The sequence below is a fragment of the Canis lupus genome, chromosome 38 (assembly GCF_048164855.1).
Source record: "Canis lupus baileyi chromosome 38, mCanLup2.hap1, whole genome shotgun sequence".
NCBI lineage: Eukaryota > Metazoa > Chordata > Mammalia > Carnivora > Canidae > Canis > Canis lupus.
Window position 1 is genome coordinate 10,721,943 of NC_132875.1, and position 12,197 is coordinate 10,734,139.

Here is a 12,197-nt window from a genome sequence, read left to right on the forward strand (position 1 = left end):
GTGTGGAGCCTACTTTAAAAAAAAAAAAAAAGAATTACTGTCCTGTTGTTCCCACTGAGGGAAATTTTAATAAAATTTCTCGATGCAGTAATGTCAATGAATTTTAGAAAAATAATAGTGTGGAAAAAATGATTTCATAGGAGATTCATACAGTTTGATGATATTTCCATGTTTCCAGGAAACATGAAGACAACTGAAGCTTTAGCAATGAATTTGTCTAGAGATAAACATAACTGATGGAAATACAAGCATAAAATTGTAAAGAAATAATTCCCAAGTACTGAAAAACAAAATTAGAAGAATTATATGTGCCAAATTTACATCAGATAATGATAGCCATGGTAGGTGAGGGTGGCATGTAAATATAATGTACAGTTTTTAAATTGGGTAGTAGATTTATGGGTGTTCATGATTTTTTGTTTCATTTCTTAGCTATATTCTGATATATGTTCTTTTATATGTATCAAATATTAGATTAAAAATTTTGGCACAAAACAAAATCTAAACATCATTGCCACCACAACAAAAACGTATTGAATCATTCTTATATATTTCTCTCTAAAATTGTACTCTAGTAAATACTTCACGTTTAGAGCTTTTTATATTTCCATTCTGTAGCAATATCTTATCCTAGTGTTATTTTATTTCTTTCCTGGACTGTCCTTCTCCTTTTCAAATTCTACATCTAGACCTGGAAATTTGGCCTTTTAACAGTCTCCTCTGGCATTTATGCCATAAACATAATAGACAATGATGAACTAGAGATTTCTTTTTCTATCTAAAAACATCATGTTTACTTTACATTCAAATTCACAAGTTATTTGTGGTTCATGGAAAAAAATATTATTTTAAATTACTTACTTCCCAGTAAAATTAATGCCTCTATAGTATGTGCCAAGCTTGTCCAGGTACACCTATAGCCCAGTTAGGGAAACTGTACAACACAGGTTGATTGAGACAACCAGATCTAGCAATAGCATTTTATCAATATTCTAGATTTTAAGATGTATTTACAATCCAGAATGCATCATTCTCTATCAGAAATGTTAGACTGAGGTATTGAGGCTTTTGGCGAGATGGTGGACATTTGTACTAGTGTAATGGCAGAAGAAAACATTTCGAGCAAGCACTTTAATGTCTTACTCCTCAAATGCAAATAATAATTATTAAAAATCAACTTTATTGAGGTATAGTGTGTAGTTTGATTCATTATGACAAAAAGCATCCACACCTATAACTACTACTGTAGTTGAGATACTGAATAACCCCAAGATCATCCTGCTTTTCCTTTGTAATCAGCCTCCTCTTCCAACCCTGGCCCCAGGCAACCATAGTTCTATCTTCTGCCATTATATACTGCATTTTTATTTTCCAGAACCTTATGTAAATAAAGGTATACAGTATGTAGTCTCATTTCAGGCTTCCTTTTTTGAGTATAATATTTTTATATTCATCCATGAGGTTTTATGTATCATTCATGTCCATTATTGCTGAGTAATATTTCTTTGTATGGATGTTCCATAATTCCGTATAGTTTCACCTGTTGATGGACATTTCAGTCATTTCTAGTTTGGGGCTATTAAAGCTTAAGTTCCTTTGAACATGTTTAATGACTACTGATGGCTAATAATACTAATTATCTTTACATGGGATTGTGGGCATTTCACATATCTTCTTCTGTGAAGATTCTTAATTCTTAATCTTCTGTTAATTTTTATAGTATTTAGCTATTATTATTTTTAATAGACTTTATTTTTAAAAACACTTTAGGTTCACAGCAAAGTTGAGAGGAAAGTGCAGAGATTTCCATACACCCCCCCACACACACACATATACACACATTCACAGCCTTCCCATCATTGAGTTAATTTTTTCAGAACTAGGTTTTTGTCTTCCTAGTATTGAGTTAGGAGTTCTACGTAAATTCCAGATACCAGTGACTACTCAGACACAGGTTAATACAAAATCTGGATTTTAGTCTTTTATCAGAATATTTTCTTGCAGTTAGAGGTTTTCTATTTTTTTTAATGGGATGTTTGAACATCAAAATTTCAACTTTGATGAAATCCATTTTATAATTTTTTTCTTTTATAGTTTCTGACTTTTGTGTAGCCTATCCAAAATTTTGGCCTACTTCAAGGTTAAAAAAATGTTTCTGGTACGTGTTCTTTTAGACATTTTATGTTTATGTATATGACACATTTTGAGTTAATTTCAGTGTGTGGTATAAAGAAAAGATTGATGTTGATTTTTTGCAAGTGGATAGGCAGCACCATTTGTTGAAAAGACAAATCATCTTGGTACCTTTGTCATACATCAATTTCCCATATATATGTGGATCTATTTCTGGATTCTACTCTTTTCATTCATTCATACACAAATATCTCATATTTTGATTAATGCAACTTTATAATAAGACTTGAAATCAGGGTGGTGTAAGTCCTCCAACCTTGTTCCTTTATTTTTAAAATTACGTGACTATTCTAGGTTCTCTGCCTCTTTGTCATACATGTTAGATTACTGTGTCAATTTTCCAAAAATCCTATGGAGAATTTGTCTGAGATTGCCTTAGTCTGTAGATTAATTTAGGAAGAATTAATATGCTCACAATGTTGAATCTTCCAATCATAGGAAGCCTTTGAAAAATGAATGATGAACACGGTCTTTGTCAATGAACATAGGAAGTCTTTCCATTTACTTAGGTCTTTTTTTTTTTTTTTTTACTTACCTCAGCAATATTTTGAGAGAATTTTCAATGTGTAAGTGTTGCATATAATTTATTAAATTAATCACTATTTGTTTCAAGGTTTGATGCTATTCCACAATTGATTTTTGTTTATTGATCTTACATTCTGTAACCTTGCTAAATTTACTTATTAGTTCTAGAATCTGTTTTGAGTATTCCTTATGATTTTCTATTTACATGGTCATGTCATCAATGAATAAAAACTATTCTTACTTCTTTTTTCATATTATATGCTTTTTTATCTTTCTCTTGCTTGATTGCACTGGCGAGGACTTCCAGTGCAATGTTAAATAAAAGTGATGGAATTGGACATTGTTGCTTTCCTTCTAATAGAGAAAAGGAATTCAGCTTTTCATCATTTAAATATGATGTTAGCTATAAATTTTTTATAAATGCTGTTTATCAGGTTGAGGAACTTCCTTTTAAATAGCCAGTTTCCTTTTATATTTTTTTATTATAAAAGACTTAAATGTTATCAAATTTGTTTCTGTTTATTGACATAATCATACAGTTTCACACTTATCCATTAACATGGTAAATTACACTGTAGATTTTTAAATCTTAAACAAACCTTACATTCCTGGGATAAATTCAAATTATTCAGGATATATTATTGTATCATTCAGGGTGTGATCAGAGGAAAAGAACTACGGTAAATCACAGATTATGAAATTTATTATAAGAATTTAACTTTATGTAATTTTGAGGGACTAGTTAAACATTTTGTGTATAGTTATTACTTCTATCTTTGGTGCTGGGACTGGCCCAAGTGTTGGAGAACCTGAAGGAAGAGATTCAGTGTGAGCTGGAAGAGTCCTGGGTTTGGCAACTGCCCTAGAAATTGCACGTGTTGGCCAAAGATTCAAACAACCTGAAGGAGGAGATTTGGAGGGACTGGAAAAGCTTTGGGCTCAGCTGCTTCTTCTGGAGCTGCATATTCTGGCCTTGGATTCAAAAAAGTTCAGAGGTGATCCCATGGGAGTTGAAGGGGCTGAGAGAACAGCAACTGCCCCAAGCCAACAAAGTGAGCTAGCAGATCACCAGCAGTGCGTGTACCCTGCAGCAGTGCCCAGTAAGCCCATGTCTGCCCTCCATGAGTCACAGCAGAATTGTGGCAGCTCCACTTTGCTTCCAAATCTCATGCAAAATGTTTCTTTGAGCCAATGCTAATTTAAAGTTATGGAAGGACAAGAATTCTGGAAAAAGTTGTTCCAACTTAGTTAAGTTGAAGCAATGCAATACAAACCAACTACAACTACCTTTTCCATATTGCTTGATTTGATTGAATACTATCTAGTTATGAATTTTTGCATCTGTACTCATGAGGGATTTGGTCTGTAATTTCCTTTTCTTGTGATATCTCTGTCTGCTTTTGGTTTTGGAATAATACTATCTGACAAAATAATTTAGGAAGAATTCCTCCTCTATTTTTCAAAGAGCTTATTTGTTGATGGCTATGTTGCTGCACAAATCCTTCTCCTCCATGACATATCCCCATCATTGTGAGTATTGTTTTTTTGTCCCAAACACCTTCTTTCTGATACTACAAGATGCCTCAGGCTCATTCTGTGATATCTCCAACTCTAATCCATCACCACATGGATCACTGTAGCCTCCTCTTCTTTCTGTTTTATAAAGTTTCACTCCAGTCATGAGAAACCTGACTCCCTCTATTCTCCATTTACTGGCATTCAGTGTCATCATACACATATAGAAGGACCAGAATTGTTAAGATTAATATCTTGTGTACAACTTTATCAACCAGAGTACAGTGCTTACATGCAATTTCTTTTTAGTCTTTCTTTTTTAAGCTTTTATTTATTCATGAGAGATGCAGAGAGAGATGCAGAGAGAGAGGCAGAGACATAGGCAGAGGGAGAAACAGGCTCCCTGTGGGGAGCCCGATGCAGGACTCGATCCCAGGATCCCGGGATCACAACCTGAGCTGAAGACAGACGCTCAACCACTAAGCTACCCAGGCATCCCCTTTTTTAATCTTAAAGACTTTTTTTCTACATTTACTAAGGTCAGCCTTTTTCCTCCCACCCCTTCATTGAGGTTATTTTATACATTTGTAACACAGCTAGATTGTCCTGTCACATTGTGCATTTCATCTTGCTCTTTTCTAAACCTCCTAAGTGATTTTTTAGCAAGTGTATGTGTTATGTTAATATTTCCTCCCTGGGCTAGAAAGTTCAGTGGCTTTTGACAAATGCACAACATCTTGTATCTACAATTGTTACAATATGTCTTAGTGTGGTTTCTTTGTGTTTATCTTGCTTGGGGCCTGTTAAGGTTCTTGAATCATCAAGTTTACAGTTTTTATCACATTTAGAACATTCTAACCATTATTTTCCTACCTAATTTTTCACTTCATCCTTCTTTTCTGGGATTCTAATTACACATATGTTCATCTGTTTTATATGTTTTATAAGTCCCAGAAGTTCTGTTCATTTTTTTTAAACTTCTTTTCTTCTATGCTCCAGTTTGGGTAATTTCTATTGATATGTATAAACATTCATTAATCCTTTTTTCTATAAAATATAATTAACTATTAATCCCACACAAGAAACAGCTCATATAGTATACTTTATGTTTCATTTTTGGAAATTCTATTTGGTTCATTTATATATCCCTTATTTCTCTCCTCATTGCCACAATGTTCTCTTTTAAGTCATTGAGCAGATTCACAGTAGTTGCTTAAAGTTCTTGTCTGTTTGTCCTATCATTTTTGTCATTTTTGAGTCAATTTTCATTGAGCAATTTTTCCTCTGGTTATGGGCAGAATTTTATGGCTTCCTTGTATATAACTTGTAATAACGTCCCTATTGGATGCTGGAGATTTGTGAACTGTATGCGTTAAGTGCTAGATTTTATTGTATCTATTAGTGTAAGTTGGGTTCTGTTCTGTTCTGATTGGAAGTTAAATTAACTGAGGATCAACTAACTATTTCTTGTGGGACCTACCTGGCTCAGTTGGTAGAGCATAGAGCTCTTGATCTCAGGGTTGTAAATTCAAGCCTCACATGGAATGTAGAGATTACTTAACAATAAAATCTTAAAAAAAATAAATTAACTAAAGGTCAGTTTGACTATTACAAAGGCTATGTTTTAGACTTCTTATGGTAGATCAAGAGCAAGATCAGTACACTTCTCCTATGAAGAGCTAGATAGTAAATATTTTAAGCTTTGCATATCTCATCCAATATCTATATATGCTATAACCTCCTTCTCCTCCTCTCTTTTCTTCTTTTTGCAACTTTTTAAACAAACTATGCTTTAGCTGGGGGTCCCTGTGAGAAAAGGTTGTGGACTGGATTTGGCCCTTAGACCATTCTTGTCAATCCCTGATATAGAATGTCCTTTATTCTAGGACTAGTTTAACACCGCTAATGAAATGCAACATCTTTGTGGTCTCCAACGAAGGTGTCCCTCAGCCCTGCATGAGCTGCAGGAACAGCTTATTATACAGCTCTTGAGCTGCTGTTTGCCTGGCCTCATGGACTTTCACCTTACGCATGTGTACTTGGTATTCAGCAACAGATTCACGGGACCCCTAGGAATATTTCTGGAGCTTGTTCTCCACGCAGCTGTCTTCCTCCTCCAGTCATCTCAGTCTTCCAAAACTCAGATAAGTAAACTGAGTTTACTGCCATACTCTCTTTGGGACCTCCTCACTGCCTTGCAAGAATATCCAGACAGGAACTTGGGCAGTGGGGTGGCTTACTTTATTCATTTCCTTTCTCTAATGGAGCTCTGCACTCTCCCAAAACTATTGCTTTACACATTCCTCCTATTCCAGGCCCACACACTTTTCTAATTGTTTTCAGTGAGAGGGTATGTTTGGTTCTAGGTAGTCCAACATGTTATGAAATGGAGCTTCTCCCCACCAAGTGTTCTTATGACATGTCTATTGTTCTTAGAAACTAAGTTTAGAAAGAAACCTAATCATGCTCATTGCTGTTTGAACATCTTTCACATTTTTCCTTTCTTTTACCTGCCTTCTGCATTATACAAGTATAGGATGGTACAACCTCCTCCTTAGGTTACTGCAGCAGCTAGATTGTAAAATCTTTGCATACGATGATTATATTTGTGATCTTGAGTATGCCCTTCTATCTCCTCTCTCAGGTAAGTCTAGACTTTTATTTTTAATATGTATTTTTTGCATATATTAGGATACCAAAATACTAAACACCTGAACTTTGAAAAGAAGAAACCAGGTAAGATACAAAAAAGAAAAAAAATAATGAGCAAGCGAGGGACTGTGAAAACAATATTTCTAATAAAAATGAGATGAAGCATTTGTTGAAACAGACACTATGCTAAGCATGTTATGTACCCCATATCATGTAATCCTCACAGCATTCTTATGGAATAACATATTTTAATCTGGACTTTATAGATGTGGAAATTATGACACTATCACATTCAGTCTTCCCTAAACACCATAAGATTGATAGATCTCAACTTTACAACCTCTGATTTCATCAAACAAGGCACCAGGAGTCCAACCATGATTTTGTGGACAGCGTAGCTGGGTGAGTGACAGCATTAGCTAAATCCTACCTCCATGTGTACTATATACATGACCCCAGTAGCTTATCTTTTCGGTCCTCTAGCTTCCCAAGCCAATGATGAGTCATAATGGAAGTGTTCTCCACTTCTATGTCCATGTCATCAAATTCTTTTTCTCACATAGAAGGGCCGGTTTCAATGACAGGCGTGGCAGCTCTGAGAGGATGTAGGATTATGTAAAACTCTGGCAAAATGTCATGAAAACATTTTGGGAAACCAGCCTAGCTTGCCTAATGACTGATCCTCTTGGGCCTCTTGACCTCCTGGTCTCAATCCTTTTCCAATTGAAAATAAAACAAATTTAGCAAACTCCACCTCACTCCCTGTGGATTATTTATCATGAAATAACTTCCAATTCAGCCTGATTGCCTTTCTTGGAGGGGAGCTGTGTTCTGAAATTAGGAGGCAATGTCAGGACTGAGGTCCTGCACTGTGAATCAAGGAAAAGAAAAGACATTTACATGATGCTTATCTACCCTTCAGCTCACTTAAAGTCACTGCCTTAAATGCACAGCATCTGGGAATATAATAATTCCGTCTACTTTAGCTTTAAAGGTGAATTTTGCAATTTTTGAAAAGGTCCTTAGAATCACATTGCAGAATTAAAGGGTGTATTATAATTATCAATATCAATAGTCATAAAAGTTTATTAAAGGTCATTAAAATGAAAGGGGATGGCTCTAGATCCCATCAATCTGAATTGACTCCCTCCTCTTGTGTTAATTAGAAAACTCAGATAATGGTTCTATGGGGGAGTACAGGGAAAATTTAATTACGAAAGTTTAATGGGCCACTATCTACTTCCTGCCAGATTAAAAACTGATGATTTACACAATTTTAGATACTACCACAGGCTTTTCTAACAAAACATGTTGCAGAGTAATGTAAAAGTTTACTGAAAGCTTTCTATTCATTTTAAAACAATGGCAGCAAAAGCCACATTTGCATGTTCCTTTTCAAAGGCATATAACCTTAGCTATATGGAAGGCATATATTCAGTGTTTACTAACGCTTAAAACCCTAAAATAAGTACCAATCAGAAACTGTAGGGTTTTCCATAAATATTGGTTAAAAATAAAATTGTATCTATTATGCTTTGGGAATTGAAAAAAGGGGTACATATGGGGGGGGGATAGGTTTTAAGCCACCAAGGAAGGAAAGTATTGTTTTGTCCCATGTTTTTCACTGAGGGTTCTCTTCCTTGAGTCTCAGTGACTAACTTACTGTCCCCGGCCCAGGACTGCCTGTTACCAACACAAAGCAATAGTATTATGGAAACATGAAATTTAAAGGATTTGGATGGAGAGAAAGGAAATGATTGCACAGGAGAGGAGATGAGAAAAAAAAAGAAAGAGCAACATCCTGTTCTTACTGTTACTTACTTTTTAAATGGTGTAGCATGTGGTCACTGAGGAGATAGTTTTTCAATCTGGGTTGGAATCCAGGATAACCAGAGTACTCACATGAAAATATAGCTGCACATGAGTCTCATGATGAATTTAGGATTTTTAGTAAGCCCTCTAGATCTGCGTCATTTAGTACAGTAGCCATTAGCCATATGTAGCTTTTGAACACTTGAAATGCTGATAATCCAAATTGAGACTATCAAATTGTCAAGTACACATCAGATTTTAAGACTTAGTGTTCTAAAAAGGTTGTAAAATACGTCAATAATTTTGATGTTGAGTACATGTTGACATGATCCATTTATTGGATTAAACAAGATGTATTATTAAAATTAATCTAACCTGTTTCTTTTTACTTTTAAAAGATGCCTAGTAGGAAATTTAACATTGAATATATGGCTTGTATGATACTTCAATTGGCCAGTGACTCTCTAGATAATTGAAAATGACACTCAGAGGAAGTAATGGTTTCTAGGATGGAGTTCTATGGCTTGGAATATAATGGTAGAGACCATCAAGGTTTACCTTTAAGAAAGGGGAGAGTGAGGGACCCTGGGTGGCTCAGTGGTTGAGTGCCTGCCTTGGCTCAGGTGGTGATCCTGAAGTCCCAGGATTGAGTCCCACATCGAGCTCCCCACAGGGAGCCTGCTTCTCCCTCTGCTTGTGTCTCTGCCTCTCTCTGTGTGTCTCTCATGAATAAATAAATAAAATCTTTAAAAAAAAAGAGAGAGAGAGAGAAAGGGGAGAGTGAGATGAAATTCAGGAATAGAAAAAAAAGGCAGAGAAATATGATATGAAGGGTTAGCCTGGCTTGGAACTAGAGAGGTCTGAACAGTTTTCTGAGAAGATATAGTAGCACACCTTTCACATCTTTAGCTTGTATTAAAGGAGGGGAGAAACAGAAAGACACAGCTTTACCATGTTAAAGGAATGGAAATAAAAGTGAAACAACCAAAATGGAAGGGATTAATATCTTTAATCTCTAAAAAACTATTACAGGATTTCCTGGGTGGCTCAATTGGTTTAGTGTTTCCCTTTGGCTCAGGTCATGATCCCAGATTTTGGGATTAAGCCCCACATCAGGCTCCCTACTCAGTGGAATGTCTGCTTGTCCCTCTCCCTCTGTCCACCCCCCACACTCATGCTCTCTCTCACAAATAAATAAATAAAATCTTTTTAAAAAAGCTGTTACAAATAAATCAAACATTAATTCCAGTTATAAAATGAACAAAAGGATGTAAGCTAGCTAATGACCCACAGAAGCAAAAGTACAACAGCCAGTAAGCATTTTGGAATTTAACTTTATTTGTAATCAAACAAATGCTAAATAAATACAAAAATACCATTATTTGTAATAAAAATCCTAACTAGATGCTTAACAAAAGTTAATGCTTAAATAAACTCTTGTATACTCAATGGACAGAAAGTTATATACTATTTAAAGTTATATTTTCAGGGGCACCTGGGTGGCTCAGTCAGCATTAAGCATCTGCCTTTAGGTCAGGTCAGGATCTCGGTCCTGGGATCGAGTTCTGCTCAGTCTCAACAGGGAATCTGCTTCTCCCTCTCCCTCTGCCCTTCCCCCACTCATGTTCTCCCTCTTGCTCTTTCTCTCTCTAAAGTGAATAAATAAAACTTTTTCAAGTTATATTTTCAAATTATTTTTAACAGAAAAAATGTTGAAAATAAAAAACAGGTTCCTAAATTATATATACTCTGTGATCCAGTTATGTAAATACATATAAATTCTCATTGAAATAAGATGTTATTTATTTATTTATTTATTTATTCATTTATTTATTTATGATTTTGTCTATTCATTCATGAGAGACACAGAGAGAGAGGCAGAGACATAGGTAGAGGGAGAAGCAGGGTCCATCCATGGAGCCAGATGTGGGACCCGATCCCTGGACTCACCCTGAGCCAAAGGCAGACACCCAACCACTGAGTCACCCAGGTGTCCCTAATACCATGGGGAGAGAGACCATGATCTCTCTCAGTTGTGCAATTTACAATGATTTTTATTTATACTTTTCTTTTTAACAAATATCCTACAGTGAATTTCTGTTTATTATACAATTATAATTCTGCTTATTATACAATAATTATTTAAGAAAAATATACAAAAGCTTTTTAATCTAGCTAGTGATTAAAGAAATACAAATTATAGCATCATCAACTTGCCATTTTCCCCTATTAAATTAGCAGTGACTATGCTGTGAATCAATGTGGTGTGCTGGGACAGACCTCTTAGTGGGAATGTGGAGAGTGAGTGTGGCCCAAGAGATATCCATAGAGTATGGTTACTTTCAGGAATTCTTCTGAAGGACAGAACCCAAAATTTGAATTTAGGATTGTTAGCCAAGACTCATTATATGAGTTCACTATATTCAATTAGAGTGCAAGACCAAAAACCACCCAAACTTCCAACAATGGTGGGTTAGTTAAATGGGATTTTGAAAGTGCTTTTAATGGCATGGGAATTTTCATGGCATTCCACTAACAGCAAAAAATTAGAATGCAAAACTATGTATGCTATAGTATCCCCGTATACAAAATACTATGTTTTATATGGAGAAAAGACTGGAAGGAGTCATGGTAAAATGTTAATAGCAGTTATCTCTGAATTGTAATATTATACTTAATTTAAAAATTTTTATTATGGTTAATTTACGTTTTTTAAATCATTTTCTTTGTTTTCCAAATTTAAAAAAGTCAGGAAAAAATCTTCTAAAATAGCTGTAACCCCAAAGAGTTGCCTTTAGCAGTCAATTCTCCGAGCTGCTCCTCAGAGGTTGTACTTAGGAGTCCAGAAACTGAGGAAGTCCATGAGCTGTTCAAGGAGAAGAAAGACTAGTTCCTGGTAGGAGCTGTAATCGGGAACTGCTGCCAAGAGGGGTAATATTTGCTGCTGGGGAAGGAAGCCCCGGCTAGAGCCAGACTCCAGGAGCAGCTGTTGGAAGACTTTCTTATCTTTTCAGAGAAATGCCTGTGGTGGGAGTAATGCAGGAAGGCTTTCAGCAGAGAGATCACCAATCCCTTCTAGAGTGTATCATGCAGATGAAGAGGGTCAGCCTTCTTTTCTCTACTTGTTATTTTAGGGAAAAGTGAAGAATGTAGATTTTTCATTCTAATCCTCTTTGAGAAGAGAAAAAATATTTTTCTTCTGGCAATCTGGTGATACATGAAAGTCACTCTGGGTAGAGTCTTACAGATCATAGGCAATAGACTAGTACCCAGATTCCCAGACTGAATTGTGTTGCCCGTGGAAAGAGGTTAAACAGAGGAAAAAGTTACATATTTCAAATACTTGTTAATTTTAAACATCCTTTATTTTATGAGCACCAGGTAGTTTAGATGATATAGACCAGTGGTCTTCAAAATGTTTTCATCCTGGACTCCATAGCAAAAATGTATACCTAAAAATTTTTACTCAAAAATTATAAAACACTCTAATATACTAACAG

The 12,197-nt window shown here is 35.4% G+C and overlaps 1 long non-coding RNA gene across 1 annotated transcript in view; it reads left to right on the forward strand.

Annotated features, from left to right (window-relative positions):
* Positions 1-6,145: 6,145 nt before the first annotated feature.
* LOC140626683 (uncharacterized) overlaps positions 6,146-12,197 on the forward strand; it is an 83,454-nt gene continuing 77,402 nt past the window's right edge. Inside the window, exons 1-2 of the long non-coding RNA XR_012025729.1 lie at positions 6,146-6,877; positions 7,152-7,287. This is a non-coding gene — a long non-coding RNA (uncharacterized lncRNA). The remainder of the gene's footprint in view (positions 6,878-7,151; positions 7,288-12,197) is intronic.